This window comes from Desmodus rotundus, chromosome 2 (genome assembly GCF_022682495.2).
Source record: "Desmodus rotundus isolate HL8 chromosome 2, HLdesRot8A.1, whole genome shotgun sequence".
NCBI classification, from domain to species: domain Eukaryota; kingdom Metazoa; phylum Chordata; class Mammalia; order Chiroptera; family Phyllostomidae; genus Desmodus; species Desmodus rotundus.
Genome location: NC_071388.1, coordinates 196,216,696 through 196,238,599, shown reverse-complemented (window position 1 = coordinate 196,238,599; position 21,904 = coordinate 196,216,696).

The window sequence follows — 21,904 nt, the reverse complement described above, 5'->3', positions numbered from 1 at the left end:
TACATCCTCAAGGAAATGAAATATACAGGAGCAATACCCAAATTCCTTCTTCAAATTCTATCACTTTTATTGATCTCTTGATATTTATTTTATCCTAGTAGCCATTATTCTGTATTGACTCTGAAAATTTTTTATGATTCTAACTGGTTTGTGAAATGTCTTTGATACCATTAGCAAATCCTGCTTGATGTCCCCCCAGTCCTGGTCCCAGTTTCAACACAATCCATGAAACAATTCATCCCAAACTTCTGATCACTTCTTTCCAAGCCCTTCTTGATTCTGCGCTGTTTTCTCTTTACTTTCAATTACATTATAATATGCTACTACAATATATATAATCATCTGATTTTATTCAGTGGAGAAAGTAATACATCTTTGAAATAAAACACCATTTATGCATGGCCATGTAGAAACACATAGAGCATTTTACTAACATAATTTTTCATTCATTTTCAACCATGTACTGTATTGACCAAAAAAATGGACCTATATTGGGACTACTTGGTTGTGCTACCCAATCAAGTTACCAGTCAAGCAAGACAATTGGATGTGTTTCTATTTGGTTCAGGTATCACTCTGATAATACCTTAAAATTTATTAACTTGAGGCTTTATAAGAACAATGGAAAAATACTCATCCATAAGAAAAGATGAAATACTGGCATTTGCAACAACGTGAATGGATCTTGAGAATATCATGTGAAGCAAAATAAATCAGACAGAAAAGGACAAGAACCATATGATTTCACTCATGTGTGATATAAAACAGAAAACAACAAATGAATAAGCAAAACTAGAAAGAAAACCCGCATAGTCACAGACAACAGTATGGTGGTTTACCAGTCGGGGAAGGAAATGTGTTGGGGTGATGGGGAGGGAAAAGGGGTCAAATACACGGTGACAGAGGAGACTTGACTTTGGATGGTGATGTCATACACATAAAACCTATACAATTTTATTAACCAGTGTCACCCATTAGATTTAATAATTTTTTAAAAGAACAACCGAAATATTATTCGTAAAAAATAACTTTACATTATGGAATAGATTCTGCATATTACAACTAAGACAACGTAAACACCAATAGGTTTAGCAGCTTACAAAGAATAGTCAGCAGTAATCTTGCTCTATTCCACACTTCACTGTAGTGATTTAAGGGTGTTGTTGAAACCCGTAGACAGGAGTGCTCTTGGTGCCATCTCGGCCTGTTCCTAGGTTTTCTGTTCTTTTCATCCTCTAATAAGCCTGATCCTTAGTGCCCTGGGTCAGTCCAAGCCAGCCTGACTGCATCTGGCATTTAATGTGATATTCTTATTGTAGAGATATCCCAAAGTCTTCATATGTAAGCTTCAGAGTTCAAACTTTGATATAAAGGCTACATAGACAGAGTCATACATATAATTAAATAATTTGTTGCTTCTAATTCATTTCCAAATTGTTACTTCATTAATCTATAAAGAAGAGCACTACAGTTTGACATCCTTTAAATCTCTGCAAACGTCCTCTGTTCTATGTTTCTGCTATGAGAGAAGTTTTTATATCTCTATGACTTCAGGATAGAAAGGAAGTATTCTGAGCTTATCAGTGCAGAGGAGATTGTTTTCCATTACTCAAAAGTCCTTTTCTCCATGGTTATTTCCTGCCTCATAGTTCAAATGAACACTCTGACAAGTTAAACAATTTGCTCATTCATCTTTCAACAAACACTTACTGACCATGATTTTGGAGCACAAAGTCAAGTAAAACAACTTTTCCTTCTCTTAAGGAGCCTACCTTCTAGCTGAGGAGAAAGACAAGGAGATCAGTAATTGCAGAACAAGTGCAAATTCTACTAATCAGGGTTGTACACTTTGAAATGTAGCCCAGAATGACATAATTATTTTAGGAGGAGTCAGAAAAGGATTCTTAGAGCAGTTGATGTTCTACCTCATTATTGAAGGATGGGATGGAGTTTTCTAGAAGATATTAAAAGAAACCCCCACAGAAAGAGAATATGTGTAGACTCAGACATTTGGAAAAGCATGGCATTGGGGGGAAAAGAACTTTGCATGTGAGGCTTTGCAAAGTATAGGATACTTGTATCTTGCATAAGGAGACTGTGCTCACATGTAAGTTGTGTACATGTTTTAAAAAAAGGAAAGTAAAACCCAATCCCACAAATAGCATGACATCTTTGAGTACTTCTGTTATTAAGTGACAAACACATGCCAGGGAGGGAGGGAACTACACCTGGAACACTAAGCCATGGCCACCATATGTAAGGAGACCTTACCTGTCTAAGAAAAATATCTGTAAATGTTTCTTGAAAGTTTCAACCAGAGAATGAAAGACTTTAAAGAGAACATGGCATTGTCTAAATTGAATTTTAATAAAATTATTTTGAAAAAAATCATGGAAAGGTTAGTAGGTGGTTTATGTTAGAAAGAGAGAAGCCAAAAGATGATACTACAGGAGAATAATGCTAAGGGCCTGAGTTATTATAGTGAAAGGAGAGAAAGATAGGAATTAGATAAGAGGGATAAAGAGGTGAGGGCCAAAGAACTGAATGATGGATTTAATATGCCACCCCTTGGTACGGTTGGGCTTGGTACGGTGTAGGAGAGAGGACTCTCTAGTTTGTACAAGTGACTATTGTCAGTCACCATGACGGAGCTAATTGGGATGGGACAAATTTAGGGGGAAAAAGGAGAAGCTTGTTGTTGAGGAGTTAAATTTTTATGTTCTATAGAATACCCCAGGGGAGATGCCCAATTAACATTCAGAGAGAAGAGTCTGGTGGTCAGTAGAGAAAGCTGAATGCCCCCCTTAACCATTCATAAGAGCCTCACGATTCATTGGATTGTATTTCTTAGATATCAGATTAGAGCCCCAAATTAAGGGACAGAAGAAAAGGCAACCAAATTTAACAAATTTTCATTGTTCATCACCATAAATATTCCCCTTTGGCTAGCCCAATGTGTAAAAATTAGTTGCATTCACTGTGCGCGCCCCTCAAAAACAAACAAAAACAAAATCTGTCAATATTTCTGTAGGAGTCAAACCAGTTGTTTTGATAGTAGATAGCCCACACGACTGGCTGATTTAATTGTTTAATCAGTCAATAGTTGTTTTGGCGCTCGGTGGATGACCCGAAGCAGGGCCTCACCCCTAAAGCTTCTAAGCAAAGGTCATAGTAACAGTGTACCTCTGAAGGATATAATCACCCATTGACTAATATTAAACCAATGCATGTATTAGATAAATATTACCAGTATTTACAGTGAATAAAAAGGGCTAAGTATATTTGATGGAATGGAGATTAAAGTGGTCTTTAAAGGCAAACAGGCGATGGAACATCTGCTCACACGCAGGACTCAGCAGTGAGCCATGCTCCACAGGGCACAGAGCCTGGTGAAACAACCGTTCCTCCACTTGTAGAGTATCACATTAAGGAAACAATGACCAAGAAAACAGTAACATTTGGGCAATATCCACATTGCAAATTTCAGCTAAAATAAACATAGGAGCCTCGAGAACAGGCTTATATGCTACGTGTATTTTAATTACTTATCCATGAATCACATAATGGGTTGATATATTACTAAAAAGTCCACTAAGAAGGATTATTGTTTAGACAGGAAAGATTAAGGGTAAAATTACCAACTGTTATTAATTGTCATTGACTGATTCAACAATTTGTGAGCATTTAATGAGTGCCAGGCTCAGGGCCTGCAATAGTGAGTGAATCAGTCACCTCCCGATGTCTCATGAAGACATACATCCTACTTACTATGTCAGGCCTGACTTGGTTTTCAAGATTTGGTGAGTTCAGAGAGTTACCCCAATTTTACAGAAAACATAACTGAGACAGAGTTGTGAAATAAATTGCCCATGTTATAAAGCTAATAACTGTCAGAGACAGGGCTGGACTCCAAGTCCAAGGCTTTTTGCAATGTAACAGCCTTTTATAGTCCATGTAGGCTTCATGGAACAATTTGAGGTATTAAAAGTGATGAAACTTGATTCATAATAGTCCCAAGTTGGAAACAACCCCAATATCCATCAATGGGATGGATTAACACTTTTGGATGTATTCATAACATGGAACACTATGCATCAATGAAAATGAATGGGCTATAGTCACACACAACAACATAGAGGGCAGACACAAAGGAATGAGTACTGTGCAGTTCTATTTACATATAGTTAAAGAACAGGCAAAACTAATCAATAGTGATAAAAATCAGAATTGCAGCTACATTTGGGGAGTGATATCGACCAGGAGGGAACACAAAGAGCCCTCTGTCTTAATCAGAGTGACAGTCACAGCTGTATAAATATATTAAATTTATTGAATTATATTGTATATATTTAAAATTGGTGCCCTTTATGCACGTTATATCACAATTTAAAAATAATAAATAATGAGCAGGAAATAACTCGAACTGGTGAAGTATATATGTCAGGCAGTGCCTTTAGAACAGTTTCAGAAATAAACTGTTCACCTGGCCTTGATGTTTTTACCTCCAGTGTCTCTTCTTGCTCATTGCTCTGTCTTGGCTCCGAGCTGTACTGCTTCGCACGAGGGAGACTACAGTAAACATCAACTGGTCTGTCTGTGCCCCTGTCGGCCAGTTTCCCCTCCTAAGTGCTGGCTTGCCCTACTAACTCCCTTGTGTACACACTGTCTATTGTTCTCCATTTCTTTTCATTTCTTTAAATTTAGAAAAAGCCTACATCATTAGCATAGATATGGGGTCTTTTGCAATTTTTTTCCACCTGACTATTCCAGTATCATCTCCTGCCTATCACCCTGTTCATATTTCTCCCTTCCTTAGTCAGTAAATATTCATTGAATACCTATTTAGGTAAGCCACTCTACCAGGTGGTGGAGAAAGAAAAATGAATGAGAAAAAATCGTGTTTTGTTGCAGACCAAAGAAAAAGCAAAAATATCCACATGGAATTACAAAGCTAATGAAGGGTGCAGAAGAGACAAACAAACACATTATGAAATCCAGAGGAGGAATGTTAGATTCAGCCTGGGAGAACTTTTATTATTTTTATTTTTTTAAGACTTTATTTATTTACTTTTAGAGAGAAGGGAAAGGAGGGAGAAATTGAGGGAGAGAAACAACAGTGTGTGGTTGCCTTTGTGCACCCCCCCCCACACACACTGGGGACCTGGACCACAATCCAGGCATGTGCCCTGACCGGGAATGGAACAGGCAACCCTTTGGTTTGGAGACTGGCACTTAATCCACTGGGCCACACCAGCCAGGGCCAGCCTGGGAGAATTTTTACAGAGCTGAGAGAAGATGGTGAAAACAAAAGAGACGTGGACCTGGTGCACTGAGAGACGTGGTAGATGATGGCAGTCTAGGCTGAAGGAACTGACTGAACCAAGCTATCTAGACATGAAAGAGCATAGGATATCTTGAAAATGAAAAATTAAAAAAAGGTAAGTAAAATTGAATCCTATGACTCGAGAGTGGGAATGAGGTGTGGCTACGCTGAAGTTGGGAAATGTAGGCAGGCAACCAGCCCTTCATGGGTCTTGCGAGCCATGCTAGGAAGTGTGGATTTGATCCTGCGGGTGGCAGAGCTCCCAGACACACCCTGAGCCATAGCCACGCCAAACTCTGCTTGGTTGCACAGCCACTCCAGGCACTTTCACAACTTTCTGCTATTGTGCACCTTACTGCTTCAGCTCCAAATGCCAGCCTCACCTGGCAAAATTGTATTCATTGTTCTCAGCTGTATACTTGACAAGTTAGAATCACTTTCACTCAACTTGACATGGACGTTATGCCATCAGCCCCCTTAATAAAGGTTGTGAGAATAACCCCACGAACCCTGCTGTTATGTTGACTGTAGTGGCGGAATTCGAAAGTATCGTCTTGTTTCACCAGGGCTCTCTTCCTGCGGGCACCAAGGCAATGTCTCTCCAAACTGGGAGAGTTGAGGTCTTCTCAGAGCTGGTTTGTGTTTGTCTTAAGCACAAACTGATTCATTTGAAAAGATGCTTCCTCCCTTAGCTTAGCTCAAATCTGTGATCTACCTCTAAAAAGTTTAAGTCCATACATTTATGGCCTAATTTCACCCTGCCTTCATTTTATTTACTTCTCTCTAATTTTTTCAATATCCTGATTTTCTCATCTACTTTTAAGTAGATTGCCTATAATTTTGAGATCCATCTAAAATCATACAACTTGGAGTACAAATGACTAGATAAATAAGTAAACAAGTTATCATTCTTCAAGATTCTTAAATGAATCCCTCTTGTGAAGTCTGGCCAGATGTTCCCAGGTAGAATCACTCCGTCGTGACTGCTTGGACTTCTCACAACTCTTGGTTCATACCTTTATTCTAGGCATCCTGCATTACTTCCTCCATATCTCCCACAGAGCTGTTTATCCCACCCCTTCAGAAGATCCTTCAAATCAGGAATAAAAGTTGTAATTGCCCTTTTATTTTCCCACAGTCTAGTGCTATGAAATGAAAAGATACATGTCATTCTTGGTATATGAATAAATGAATGAACAAGTAATGATTAAAAATAAAAGAAATTTGAGTTAAACTTACCTCCAAAGAGCTCAGGGAATGAGGTAAAAAAAAAAATACCAAGAAAATGGTGGTCAGGAACCCTCAAGGTGAATGTCTGTAGAAACATCTAGATATCTACATATTCTCAAGTCTGAAGAGTGGTCTCAGGACCAAGGTTTCATTTTGGATGTGGAGTTGAGAAACAACAAGAAAAAAGGAGACAGAGAAGTCGCTCTGTTGGGGCAAGTGATAAGACTAGAAGTAGGGCACCTGGCTATGGGAATGGAGTCATGAAAGAAATGTTTATTGAGCTCCTACTGAATTGTTGAACTGGAGGCTGTGCCTAATTCTGTAAAAACAGAAAAACAACAACCTTCAAGGGACAGAAACTCTTAATCCTCTGACGTGAGTTTAAAAAAAAAAAGTATTTGGAAACTCACTTGTAAAAACTTATGAAAATATTTATTGAGTGATTTTACATCACAGTTGAGGTGACTCACAGTAATAAACAGTATGTGCATTGTTCGTTCAGTTCGTTCAGTGCTTTGCTGTTTACCCAGGAGGACACGTTGGCATGATCGCCTGCGGGACGCACTGGCAGATGGCTTTCCCTCCCTTTGGTAGATGAGAAAACTGAGTCCCTGACAGACCAAGGTACTTATACAAGCTCATTCACATGGTTAGTGGAACCAAAAGGGTGTTTTTCTGACTCACAGACAATAGCACAATATTTAGTTTATTATGCTGCCTGAGCAAACTTTAGACAATGTCTGATACCAGTTTACCAAGAAGAACGAAACCATTCTGGGAGGGTCAAATTGTTGGTTCACTCACAGCAACTTCCTGGAGCCTCTGGCATAAAGTTCAAAGTCATCAGCACAGTGTTCAAGGCCCATCCCAGGCTGGCTCCACCTGCCAGGCAGCGCCATTCCCCACCACCGTCTCCAGCGCTCCTGTGCCTGCTGTTTGCTTCCCGGATTTCCACACACACTGCCGTTCCATCTTCAGAATCACAGAATGTCTGTCAGGGTGTCTCTCACCTCTCAAACATTTTTAAATACAAACAAATTTTGTCTCCAACTAATAAAATATCTATATGCCATCTATAAAAAGATTTAAGTGATCCGTAAATTAATTTTTCCCACAGGTTAGCCTTAAAGTGAAATCAAAGCTCTGGAAGGCGATGCCACGTTATCTTCTTCTGGAAGGCAGAAGATAACTTCTGCCTTTGGGGATAGCCCTGCCAGAACCCTTGGGAGTGAACCCTAGGTTGACAAAAGGGCATTTTATTACACTATGAGCTTCCTCAGGGTTGGGAATGGCTCATTCCTCTTCATAACCCAAGCAAATGCCTCAGGTGTACTATATGTTCTCTAAGTGAATGGTTGGATGGATGGCTAGACAGAAGGACAAGCAGATGGATGGAAGAAGGAATTACATAAAAGCTTTGGGAGATACAGAGCCAAGAAAAAAATCAGTGTTTGTCAATTACTTATTATTCTAAAAAAAGATTCTAGAATTAACATTTTGGCCTCTTTGTCTTTTACACAAAGTGTGACTGTGGATGTGAGTATGAAAATCCCCTATTTTATGTGAAAATAAAGAGTGCATTCATATGACCCTCTTCCAAGACCCAATAGAAAGCGTCCAAGTCTCGTTTACCTCCTTCATCCTTTTCTCTGGGTACAAAAGGGGTCTTTTTGTTCTTTTAGCATGCATAATGTAGAAAATGTTTTTGTTCTCGAAATCTCTGTGGGCTGTAGTATTAATTAATTGTACCTATAATAAACTATACCTTGCTAAAATTCATAATTCTTCCATGATCAAGTAGACAGTAGATGAGTTCTAACAAAAGTGACTATAATTAACATTGACCTCTATTTTGGAAAAAAAAACAATTCATTAACATATAATAAATTTAAAACCATTTCTTATCAAAAAGTAGAGAGCATCTGGTGAACAGGTAGTTGATGTGCTTCAGGCGAGGGTACGAAAGGAGGAATGGGGGTGGAAAGGAGGGCAGTGGTCCTTGGGTGACAACACAGAGCTACTCTGTGAGGGATCTCTGAAATCTCCAGAATTTTTCAAGTAAATCTCTTTCCTCTCCCACGGGTATTTTGAGTTAAATTACCCATATGAGCAAAATTGCAAAGGTTTCCACATTAAACTGTTCAGATATATAGTGTATTTAAAAGAGAGCAATTGAGGAGAGAACGCAATGACTGCATTAGTCTAGGACCGCTCTCTGCAGGTTCCCATCACAGTTTAAACCTCAGTGAGCTGAGCATTCATCCTCTAATATGAGTTTAGGCCAGATGATGGCAGAATGTCCAAAACGGAAATGAGGTGGGGAAAATAGATATATAATATCAGAACTTGTGGGCATTTTGAAATCTTGGGATTTTTTTTTCTTTTTAATGAAAATGTTGGTGCACCAAGGACATCCGTAGCAATTACAAATCAAGTCATTTGGTTAGCCTATGCCAATTAGAGTGCATCATGTATAATGTAGTTTACCCATAAAGAGGAATATTACTGAATATATATGTATTTTAAAATAAATTATACTTAACATTTATTTTTCTTTATATTTATATTTAAATGGTACAAAAGGAATCAAATATTTGGGGGGACTATGAAATGCATTACCTCCATTTTTCTTCCTCTTCTCTACTTTCCCTCCTTCCTTTCTCACCCTTCTTCCCTGACACTCTTCTCTCCCTTCTTTTCCTTCTCCCAGTTCCCCTAAACAATGATGGACTAAAAGTCAAGATAAAATCCAATGTTTTCAATTAACTTGCTGTGTGAACTTAGGTGAATCACTTAGTCTTTCTGTTATGTTAGGAGACTGACTTTCCTCCAGACAGCTCACTTTGGGATGTTTTCCTGTTTAACCAAAATAATCTATAACTGATATGCATTGGCCTGTCTTTCTCTCCAGAGGCCCTCTGTGAGCTTCCTCTGGTGGACTGCGGTATATCACCTGTCACAAGATCTAGATGGATGGAAGAACTAAGGAACACTGACAGAAGGCTATCATCTGCCATCTATTCACAATAAATATGTATATTTAGAACTCTAGGCAAAAGAAGGTATCAGAACCCTTAGCTCTAGAGCATAATATAGACCACATTCCCTGGTTTTAAAGGAAAAGGGGTGTGGATATATCTCTCCCTCTATCAGCTTCTATACTCAGCAATCATTTTCCCTCCCTACCTTCAACTATCACAATCAGTTTTCTTTTGCTACCACTCTCTAAAACATTCTTCTTTTTTGTGTAACCCCAGTGGAATTTAAAGTCTTCCTCTTTGACTCATCCTTGGGTCAGGCCCAGACAACCTCTCTTATGCATTCAGGGTTGTCTTCTCCCCTGTAATCACCCTTCAGCCCCAGGCAATAATGCTACATCTTTTTCTCTTGGACACAAGGTTGCACATTACAATCATTTCAAATTATTCACTGTCCTATCCTGTGCTATCAATTCCCAAATCACTGATGCATAAGGCATCTTAAAGTTAAGTCATCTCTCATTCCATGTATATGGCAAATTAAGGATTGCTCTCTATAATTTTGCTTCCAATTTAAGAACTCTTATTAAATGGATTACTCTAGCACCTCCTGTTCAGAACTCCTTATTTCACTTCTTTTTCACACCCCAACATTGCTTGGTAACTTACTCACCCCTCTCCTGCCAAGAAAGTTTAAGTCATCACATAGCTAAAGAGCAACACAATAATATGCAGAGAAGACTGAGTGTCTCAATTATTTTGTTATGCATTTAATGTCCTTCATCTAAGAAACCAATATTCTAATGAAAGGATGATTTTATCCCATACTATGCTCAGGTCATCTCATCTGTATTATTTGGTTTCAATAACATATAGGAAAATAATTGTCCTATATCTGCTTAGTGGTATAAAAACAAAATCCAGTAGAAATTCTCATATTTTAAGCATCAGTTGGTACCAAGTTAATACCAATGTATTGCTGATTCTAAAGAGTGTCATATAAATCTGATGATCTGATGAAACAATTCTCTCTTGCTACTGAGAGCAAAAAAAAAAAAAAAGGCATTATTGATTTAAATTCCAGCAGGATTAGAATAGCATTCTATAAAATGACCCTGTGTGATGTCTCAAAACTTATTTTTCTTCATATCTTTGTTCCTGGAAAATAATTTCCTCTACCTTTATTCGCCTCTCTAAAATTGCTCTTTCAAAGTTGGTTGGGAGAAATGCATCCATTTTCTTCATCAAAACCATTATAAGAGGCTGAAGTACTTAGGGAAACAGTTCTGCAATTCACTTTGAAATGCATCACAAAAATGAGATAGATTGATGCACAGATAGAGAAATGGATAGAGGGATAATTACGCGTTATAGAAAATGTAGTAAAATGTTAATGGTAAAATCCAGGTGAAAGGTAGTGAGATGTTCACTGAAAAATTCTTTCAAACTTTGCTGTATGTTTGAAAATTTTCATAATAAAATGTTGGGGGAAAACATTAAAAGAAAAAGAGTCATTTACCTACTCTCCTAGTTCATTGGACAGCACCAGCGCCCCAGTGTGCAGCAGCATTTGCTCTCCACTGATGTGCAAATGGACAAACCTTCGCATCGCAAGGGTGTAATTAGGGCACCAGTATAGAAATTTGGCAGTGTGTGTTAAAAGGGGACATCTTCTACTTCGTGCTGTGCTCATCAAAAGACAAGATGAAACACACACTTTTGTCATGATATTTTTGCATTGCAACCGGATGAAGTTTAAATTTAGCTAATTCCGGCATGCTTCTGCGGGTTAAATTTTACTCACAGTCACAGCAAAGCTTACCTTTGCAATAAGAAAAAACTGAAAGGAAAAGAAGTGCTTTTTAAAAAAATATATAAATACCATATTCATTCTTGATAATGAAAGTGTAGATAGGAAAAAACAAATGACAGCAAATCCCATAAGAAACCATAATAACCCAGAATGACAGGAGGATACTAAGAAATGAGATCAAACTGAGCAAATATGGTTTAATCCATGTAGAGTCATATTATCTATAAAAGTAGGTCATTATAAAAATTCATATGGTATCTAGCATGATAATGAATATGGAACACATTCACATTGTCTCTAACTTTGTATCACCTTCATTAAAGCCAGAATTTTTCTCTACTCCCTGAATTCCATTTACGAAAGAGCAGGTAGCATCCAGTTTGAGGCATGAGCCAGTTAGGAGAGGGAAAATTCTCAACTGTGAATCCTAGGCCCAATTATTGGTAATATAAGCACACATCCCCTATCTAGTTACCTTTCTGAAAGGGATGTGCTTTCCCTGGGTATCTGAAAATGCTCATTGTTATCAAAGACAGTGTCTAGACAAGCAATTGACCGTCCCCTTCTCATGACCTACGTTGTCATTGTCATTTTTCTAACTTTACTTTGAACATAAATGGTAAATATAAAAAGCATGCCAAGTTAAAAAAATTGAGGTTAGTGTAGCCCATAATTCTTTCTTTTCTCTTTCCATCTTAAAATTTATTTGAGGTTGATTAATTTATATCTTTTAGCTATAGGGTAGTTTCTACCTTCCTTTTTTCTAAATCAATACCATTTTAAAAAGAGAAAAACATGGATAAAGGCTTCAGCAACATCCTGTAAGACAAGAAAAAAATATGAAAAAATCAAACTTGGCCAGCTTCATGGACATATGTTAAAATGTCATAGACTTTTTGTTTCACAGACAAAATTTTGGCCTAATTTTATTTTTCTGATAAACTTTACTGATTTGTCAGCCCCAAATGCTAGAATTGCTTTAGGATTTTGACTGTGCAGTTTAAAAAAGAATCTAAATTTCTCTGCATCATAGACACTTCTTTGTATCATATCTTAATTTTAAAACATTCTTGAAGGTGATTTTAATAAACCTATTTTATCTGAGATGTTTATTCTATGTATGAAATTTATTAAATATTAATTTTTAGATACTTATTCAATTTTATATTCTAATGAATTCTCAAATCTGAAATAGAATATTTGACCTTTATCCAAATACTTTAACCATATTTATCTCTGTCTTCCTCTTTATGAGATCCCCGTGGTTTTTTGCCCATGTTAAGTTCCAAGAGAGACTAAGCTCTGAGTGGTGAACGGCTATTCTCAGTGTTCTTTTTGTAATGAACAAAGCTTTCATAGGGAGTACATTTTGATAAAAACATCAAAAAAAACACGAAGTCCAACTACTATAGTTCCTTTGGTCATATTTCAAAGGGAAAATGCCAACACATTTTTTAAAAACCTTTCTAACATGTTCCTGCATGTGTGCCCTTCCTCTCTCCCTCTCGCTTTTGTTTTCTCGCTCTCTCTCACTTCCTCTCACCTTATCCCTCTCTTAATCTTACCCTCTCACTTTCTCTCAGTAATTTTTAGAATCATTTAAGAGACTTTATAGTTAAAGTATAATCAAGGATTGTACTGTCATGATGGGATGATGCACCAAACATCCATAATTATCCAGTATTGTGCCACATTGCCTATGTATTTTCTCCAATTACCTGAAAAAATCAGAGGCTGAATCATCTGAGTAATTGCGTAAGTCCTCCACTGTCCCGCTAATGTAGACACACTAAGAGTGAAACCTGCAATTTGGCAGAGACCAACGCTTTACTGTGCTTGGTATCTAGACAGCCAGATGTCGTTTCTTTTTCCCTCTGAGATGTCAAATATTTCTTTGGAAGGAGGTTGCACATAACAGTGTTCTTTGCTATTGTCTCCCCAAGACTTTTTTTGAAGCTTTCTCTTTTTTCTTATTTTTTTGAATCAATATTTATATTTTTCCATTACTATTTAGTCCCCTTACATACCTATTCCCCCAGCAATTGCCACACTGTTGTCCATGTCCATGAGGACATGGAGGGATTTTGCTCAATCCCTCCAAACCTTAACCTTCCCCTACCAATAGCTGTCATCCTGCTCTCCATCTATGAGTCGACTCCCTTTTCATGTTAATTCAGTTTGTTCATTAGATTCCATATATGAGTGAAATCATACAGTATTTGTCTTTCTCTGACTGGCTTATTTCACTTGGCATAGTGTTCTCTAGGTCCATCCATACTGTCACAAAGGGTAAAATTTTCTTTTTTACAGCCAAGTAGTATTCCATTGTGTAAGTGTCCCATAGTTGTATTGTCCACTCATCTACTGATGGGCACTTGGGCTGCTTCCATATCTTTGTGATTGTAAATAATGGGTAGGGGTGCTTATTTTTTTTCAAATTAGTGCTTTGGGTTCCTTCATACATATTCTCATAAGTGAGATCTCTTGTTCAAAAGGCAGATCCATTTTTAATTTTTTTAGACATTTGTTTATTTTTTCTTTTGTTTCCCTTGCCTGGGGAGATATATCCAATAAAATATTGCTATGATCAGCATCTGAGATTTTGCTGCCTATGTTTTCTTCTATGATTTTTATTGTTTTGGATATAACATTTAACTCTTTGGTCCATTTTTAATTTATTCTCATGTATGGTGTAAGAAGGTGGTCTAGTTTCATTTTTCTGAATGTATCTGTCCAATTTTCCCAATACCATTTATTGAATAAACTATCTTTGGCCTATTGTATGTGACTGCTTCCTGTGTTGAATTTTAATTGACTAGAAAGGTATGGGTTTATTTCTGGGCTTCCTGTTCTGTTCCCTTGATCTATGTCTCTGTTTATATGCCAGTACCATACTGTTTTGATTACTATGGCCTTATAGTATAGTTTCATATTAAATAGTGTGATTCCTCCAACTTTGTTTTTCTTTCTTAGGATTGCTGTTGCTATTTGGGTCTTTTGTGGTTCCATACAAATTTTTGAAATATTTGTTTTAGTTCTGTGAAATTATCATTGGAATCTTAATAGGAATTGCATTGAATCTATAGATTGCTTTGGGTAGTATGGACATTTTAATGATCTTAATTCTTCCTACCCATGAACATGGTGTGTGCTTCCACTTATTTGTATCTTCTATTTCTTTCTTCAGTGTCTTATAATTTTCCAAGTACAAGTAATTTACATCCTTGGTTAGGTTTATTCCTAGACACACAAATCCAGGAAGCACAGAAAGTCCCAAACAAGTTGGACCCAAAGTGGCCCACCCCAAGACACACCATAATTAAAATGACAAGGCTTGAAGACAAGAAGAGAATCCTAAAAGCCACAAGAGAAAAGCAGGTAGTTACCTACAAGGAAGCATCAATTAGTCTGGCATCTGATTATTCAACAGAAACATTTCATGCCAGAAGGGAATGGTGTGAAATATTCAAGGTGATAAAAAACAAGGACCTACAACTATCATTTAAAATTGAAGGAGAAAAAGGAGTTCCCAGACAAGAAAGAACTAAAGTAGTTTATTAACACCAAACTGATACTGCAACAAATGTTGAAGGACTTACTTTAAGAAGAAGAAGAAAAAGAGAAAGAAAAATACAGAGGGAAATAATCAAACAAAAAAAATGACACTAAGTATGTATCTATCAATAATCACCTTAAAGGCAAATGGCTTAAATGCTCCAACAAAAGACCCAGGGTAGCTGAATGGATAAGGAAACAAGACCCATATATATGCTTCCTCCACAACACCAATCTCAAACCTAAAGATACACACAGACTAAAAGTAAAGGGATGGAAAAACATACTTAATGTGAATAGAAAGGAAATAGAAGCTGGGGTAGCAGTATTTATATTTAACAAAATAGACTTTAAAACCAAGGCTATAGTAAGAGACAAAGAAGGACACTACATAATGTTAAAGGGAGACATACAACATGAGTATATAACCCTCGTAAACCTTCACACACCCAATATAGGAGCACCTAAACATGTGAAGCAAATCTTGATGGATATAAAGGGAAAGATTGACAGAAATACAGTCAAAGTTGGGGATTTTAACACCCCACTGACTTCAGTGGATAGATCAACAAGGCAGAAAATCGACAAGGAGACAGTGGCCTTAAATGATACAATAGGTAAAAAGGTATTTGATATCTTCAGAGCATTTCACCCCAAAGCAGCAGAATATACATACTTTTCAAGTGCACATGGAACATTTTCTAGGATAGATCATACGTTAGGATGCAAAACAAGTCTCAATAAATTTAAGAAGATTGAAATCATATCAAGCATCTTCTCTGAACCACAATGCTATGAAACTAGAAATTAATCACAAGAAGAACACTGAAAAACACACCAAGACATAGAAGCTTAATAACATGTTATTAAACAATGAATGGGTCAACAATGAGATCAAGGAAGAAGTCAAAAGATACCAAACAAATGAAAATGAGGACATAACAATCCAAAAAATCTGTGGGACACAGACAAAGCAATCCCAAGAGGGAAATTCATAGCATTAGAGGCTTATCTCAAATAAACAAGAAAAAGCTCAAATAAACAATCTAACTTCACACTTAAAGGAACTTGACAAAGGAAAACAAACAAAGCCCAAAGTGAGCAGAAAGAAGGAAACAATAAAGATCAGTGCAGAAATAAATGAAAGAGTCTAAAATATACAAAAGATCAATGAATTCAAGAGCCAGTTCTTTGAAAAGATAAACAAGATTGACAAACCTTTAACCAGACTCATCAAGAGAAAGAGAGAAAGGACCCAAATAAATAAAATCAGAAATGAAAGAAGAGAAATAACAACTGACACCAAAGAAATACAAAGGATTATAAGAAAATATTATGAACAACTATATGCCAACAAACTGGACAACCTGGAGAAAATGGATAAATTCCTAGAAAAATACAATCTTCTGAAACTAAATCAGGAAAAATCAGAGAATCTGAATAGATAGATTATACCTAGTGAAATTGAAGCAGTAATCAAAAACCTCCCAACAAACAAAAGCCCTGGACCAGATGGTTTCACAAGTGAATTTTATCAAACTTTCCAAGAAGAGCTAACACCTCTCCTTCTCAAGAAGAAGATAAAAAACATGAACAGTAAAATGACAACAAACTCACAACTATCAACAACCCAACCTAAAAAACACAAAAACAAAAACAAACTAAGCAAGCAACTAGAACAGGAACAAATTCACAGAAATAGAGACCACATGAAGGGTTATCAGCGGGGAGGGGGACTGGGGAGAGAGGGGGAAAAGGTACAGGGAATAAGAAGCATAAATGATAGGTATAAAGTAGACATGGGGAGGTTAAGAATAGTATGGGAAATGAAGAAGCCAAAGAACTTATATGTATGAGCCATGGACATACACTAAGGTGCAGCAATGATGGTGAGAGGGGGGTACACAGCAAGGGGAATAAAGGGGAGAAAAAAATGGGTCAACTGTAATAGCATAATCAATAAAAATATATTTTAAAAAACTATTTCACAAAATCAAAGAGAGGGGAAGGTTCCCAAACTCATTTTACAAGGCCAGCATTATTCTAATTCCAAAACCAGATAAAGACACTACAGGAAAGAAAATTTTAGGCCAATATCCCTGATAAACATAAATGCTAATATCCTCAACAAAATATTACGTAACTGAATACAGCAATGCTTCAGAAAGATCATACACCATGATCAAGTAGGATTTATTCCAAAAATTTAAGGTTGGTACAACATTTGTAAATCAATAAATGTGATTCACCACATGAACAAAATGAAGGATAAAAACCACATAATCATATTAATAGATGCAGAAAAAGCATTTAACAGAATACAGCACCCATTTCTGATCAAAACTCTTAGCAAAGTGAGAATAGAGGGAACATACCCCAACATAATAAAGGCCATATATGACAAACCCACTGCCAGCATCATATTCAATGGACAAAACCTATAATCATTCCCCTTTAGATCAGGAACAAGGAGAGGAAATAAAAGTCATTCAATTGGAAAGGAAGAAGTAAAATTGTCATTATTTGCAGATGACATGATACTGTACATAGAAAACACCAAAGATTCCATGAGAACCAACTAGAACTGATAAATTAATTCAGCAAAGTAGCAGGATACAAAATTAAAATTCAGAAATCAGTAGCATTTTTATATGCCAACAATGAACTAACAGAAAGGGAAATTGAGAAACCAATCCCATTCGCATTTGCTGCAAAAAGAATACGATACCTAGGAATAAACCCATGACTCTTCTGAAATATATCCCTATTGTCTCAAGAAGAAGGAGAAGGAAGTGAAGGAGGAGGAGGAAGAGAACAATGATGATTGTTAATTTCATGGAGTGTGTTTGAACAACTCTTCGTTATATTTAAAGGGCTTTCAAACCGAGTACCCCATAGACCCTCCAAGAAATTTTTGAGATTTAAATGTTATATAAAGGAGTAAAGAAACAGTAATGAAAGATCTATTCATTCATTCAGAGCACATAAGGAGAAAAACAGTAGCCCAGAAACATCAACAGCCACTTTCAGACATTTCAACTGAGTTCAGCTTTGGTGCCATCTTAACAGGGTGTTTTTTTCCCTATAGTATTACATTAGCCTATAAATCAATAATTATTGCAGCCTCAGATATTTCATAAGCCGGTATTTGTTGTAATCAGCTTAACAATTTTTTTTGCCACAAAGAGCTACACTCTCCACAATATATCCTGAATAAAAATTTGTGGATGGGGTTGTCATTATCCGCAGTTGCCCACCCCCTTGTACCATTGTATCCACAACAATGTAACACTGGCTGCTGACTGTGAGAGCACTGTGAACAGAAAAGGCTCACGGTTCCCTCTTTTCTCCTAAACGAGCTGTTAGAAGATTATGACAAAGGCCACTGACAGAGCAAACAAGGACTGAGGAACTGACTGTAGGTGGCACCATCTGTAGCCATCAAAACCACCCTTTCACAATCTGCTAGGCAATTCTGGAGCTGGAGGGGGTACACTTGCAAGGGTTCAAGTCATGAAAAGTAGAACAAAGGAAAATAATATCATTGTTATTTAATCCACTTGGCAGTGGCCTAAGTGAATCTTCATTTCAAATAATTTTACTACTACCATCAGTTTGGGTTGTCTTTTAGAGCTTAAAATGCACTGGTATGACTTAGACCAATTTAAGCTTGTGTAACTTGAAGGAGGTACAAAAATAGCTCTGATCACTTTTGCATTTTATCACGCAGCAACAAAAGAAATGCCAAGGTATTCCCAACTTCTTGAGGTCATTCTGGAACTAAGAAGCCATTATCTCTCCAGCTCCATCCCCCCTTGCTTCCCCTACTTAAGTTTGACCTCCTTCTTTTGGTGAGAGGAGGCTGTGGTCTTAGAACCACTTACAAATTTGTAACTCTGAGTGTGAATCATAAGATGCATGCTTCTTGCACCCTGAGGAGGGAAAATTTTTCATATACTTCTCTGACATACTTGTAGCATCTTGTTACCTAAGAGCTCTGATGGAGATACACAATGAGATTAATGTTTTCATGTCTGTAATACAACATGCTTTCTAAAGCCCACATATCAAGCAGTAATGTTGACTTTCAAGTCTTATTATTTAAAAACTGCTTTTTATAAGGCTATAGCTGCTATAGATAGTGATTCTCTTGATGAATCTAGCCAAAACTGAACACCTTCAGGAAAGGATTGACTATTATAGATGGCACTAAGAATATTCATGATTCTTAGGAAGAGTTCAAAATATCATTATTAACAGGAGTTTGGAAGAAGTTGATCCCAACCCTCATAGATGACTTTAAGGGGTTCAAGACTTCAGTGGAGGAAGTTAACTGCAAATGTAGTGCAAATAGCAAAAAATACATAGAATTATAAGTAGAGTCTGAAGATGTGACGGAATTGCTGCAATCTCATGATCCAACTTGAACATACAAGGAGTTACTTCTATTTCTTGAGATAGAATCTACTGCTGGTTAAGTTGCTATAAAGTTTGTTGAAATGACAACAAAGGATTTAGAATATTACCTAAACTTAGCAGCAGCAGGTTCTGAGAGGGTTAACTCCAATTTTGAAAGAAGTTCTACTTAGGTAAAATGTTATCAAACTGCATGGTGTGATACAGACAAATCATTCGTTAAATGAGGAGTCGATCGATGCAGTAAACTTCATTGTTGTCTTACATTAAGAAATCGCCACAGCCACCCCAGCCTTCAGGAGCCACCACCCTGATCAGTCAGCAGCCATCAACATTCAGGCAAGACTCTCCTCCAGAAAAAAGATTGGGACTCACTGAAGACTCGGATGATGATTAACATTTTTTTTTAGCATTAAGGTCTTTTTAATTAAAGTGTGTACATTTTGTAGGCATAATGCAGTTGCACACATAACAGACTACAGTGTAGCATAAACATGATTTGTATATGCATTGGGAAACCAAAAAACTTGTGTGACTCTCTTTATTGTGATATTTACTTTGTTGTGGTGGTAGTGGCTGCACCAGTCTGCATTCCCACCAACAGTGCACTGAGTTCCCTTTTCTCCACATCCTCTCCAACATTTGTTTGTTGCTTTGTTGATGACGGCCATTCTCACCTGTGTGAAGTGGTATCTCATTGTGGTTTTAATTTTCATCTCTCTGATGGCTGGTGATGTTCCAATCCTTATATCTGCATAACCTTGGATGACCTACTTAACTTCTCTGGGTTTCAATTTCCTCATTTATTCAAAGATGTTAATGCAGTTCCCTAAAAAATTGTTTTAAAGTTGGAATAAATTAATACTCTTAAATTAAGCCCTTGTAAAATAATAAGGTCTCGATAAACAGCAACCATAGTTGTTGTTTTTATTGTTGTTATATTTATTTTTGGAAACACTGGCCATTTTGTGGGTAGGTACCAAAGGATGAGACCAGCAAGGAGGGGCTTGGAGCAGGTTTGGGAGCTGCCCCCAGGGGACAGAAAGAAACTTCTATGACTTGAGTTCTGACTCTGTGTCAGGCATTGTACTCAGCACAGTCATGCACTGCCTAACGATAGGACACATCCTGAAAAATGTGTCATCAGGCAATTTGTTGTGCTTACATCATACAGTGAGTGCACTTACACAAGTTTAGATGGTATAGCCTCCTACTCACCTAAGCTACATGGTATATAATATTATCCCTGGGTTATAAGCTTATACAGCATGTACACAGTATGTACTGAATATTGTAGGTGATTGCAACACAATGTTAAGTTTTTGTGTATCTAAGCATATTTAAACGTAGAAAAAGTACAGTAAAAATATGGTATCAAAGATAAAAATGGTACACCTGCGTCAGGCACTCACAGGACTGGAAGTTGCTCTGGGTGAGTTGGTGAGTGAGTGGTGCGTGACCGTGAAGGCCTGGGACATTACTGTCCACTATCCACTCAGGCTACACTACATTTCTAAAAGAACACAAGATTAAATCGAGCACAGGAGAAAGTGATGCACTCAAGCGATGAGGTAAACATGAGATGTACAAGGCTGCCGCCGAGGTAACATGACATACTGTTTTGTAGCAAACTTCCAAATGGGTAGAATGAGTACACTTTAAAATAATGATAAAAAGTATAAGGTAGAAAATACACAAACCAGTAACAGTTTTTCTCATTCTCGAGTATTATGTGCTGTACATAATTGTATGTGTGCACTTTTGTATGACTGGCAGTGTGGGAGGCTCATTTACACCAGCAACACCACAAGCACACAATGTGCTGCAGTGTGACATTAGGACCGGTACAACATCACTAGGTGATAGAAACTTTTCAGCACCTTTATCATCTAATGGGACCGCCATGGTATATCACAGTTCATCACTGACCAAAATGGCATTAAGCAGTATATGACTGTACTGTATGCCTTGGATTTTAACTAGTTTTTCATTTATTCCTCATAATAACCCTGCAATGGAGCAACCAGAGCTAATGCCCAAGGCCAGGCTCTTTCCTCTGAAACATGCAGCTTCTTCTGCAGGGGGTGGGGTACCACTGAGAGGGCAGCCCCCACAGCGATGGTGCTGTGTGCGGGCAGAGCAGCCAGGATGTGGTTCTCAGGACCCCAGTCTGGCGGGCAGGGAGTCCAGCTCCAGGAAGTCCTTCAGTGAGGCCGAGAGCTCAGATCCAGAGCTGGAGCTCAGGAAGGCTAGGAAAGGAATGCCAAAGCAATAGAACAGGACCCTCATCCCAAGATTAGAGGCTTGGGAAGAATGTGAAAGTAGACTCTCAGACTGAGGAAATTAGAGAGAAATCCAAGGATGACAACAAAATACAAGGGCAAAGGACAATGCGCTTCTGCTCAGCACAGATGTCAGAATTGAGAGCCCAGAACATCAGCAAGGACATCACCAAGTTAACCGGGTACCATTGAGTAGGGTTTTCATTATATTTTACTTTCAGCCACGGGACCCCTTTGTGAGTTATCAATTGTCTCCCATCTCTGCACCCTTCAGTATAGGCTCTGAGAAAAACAATGGAACTTCTTT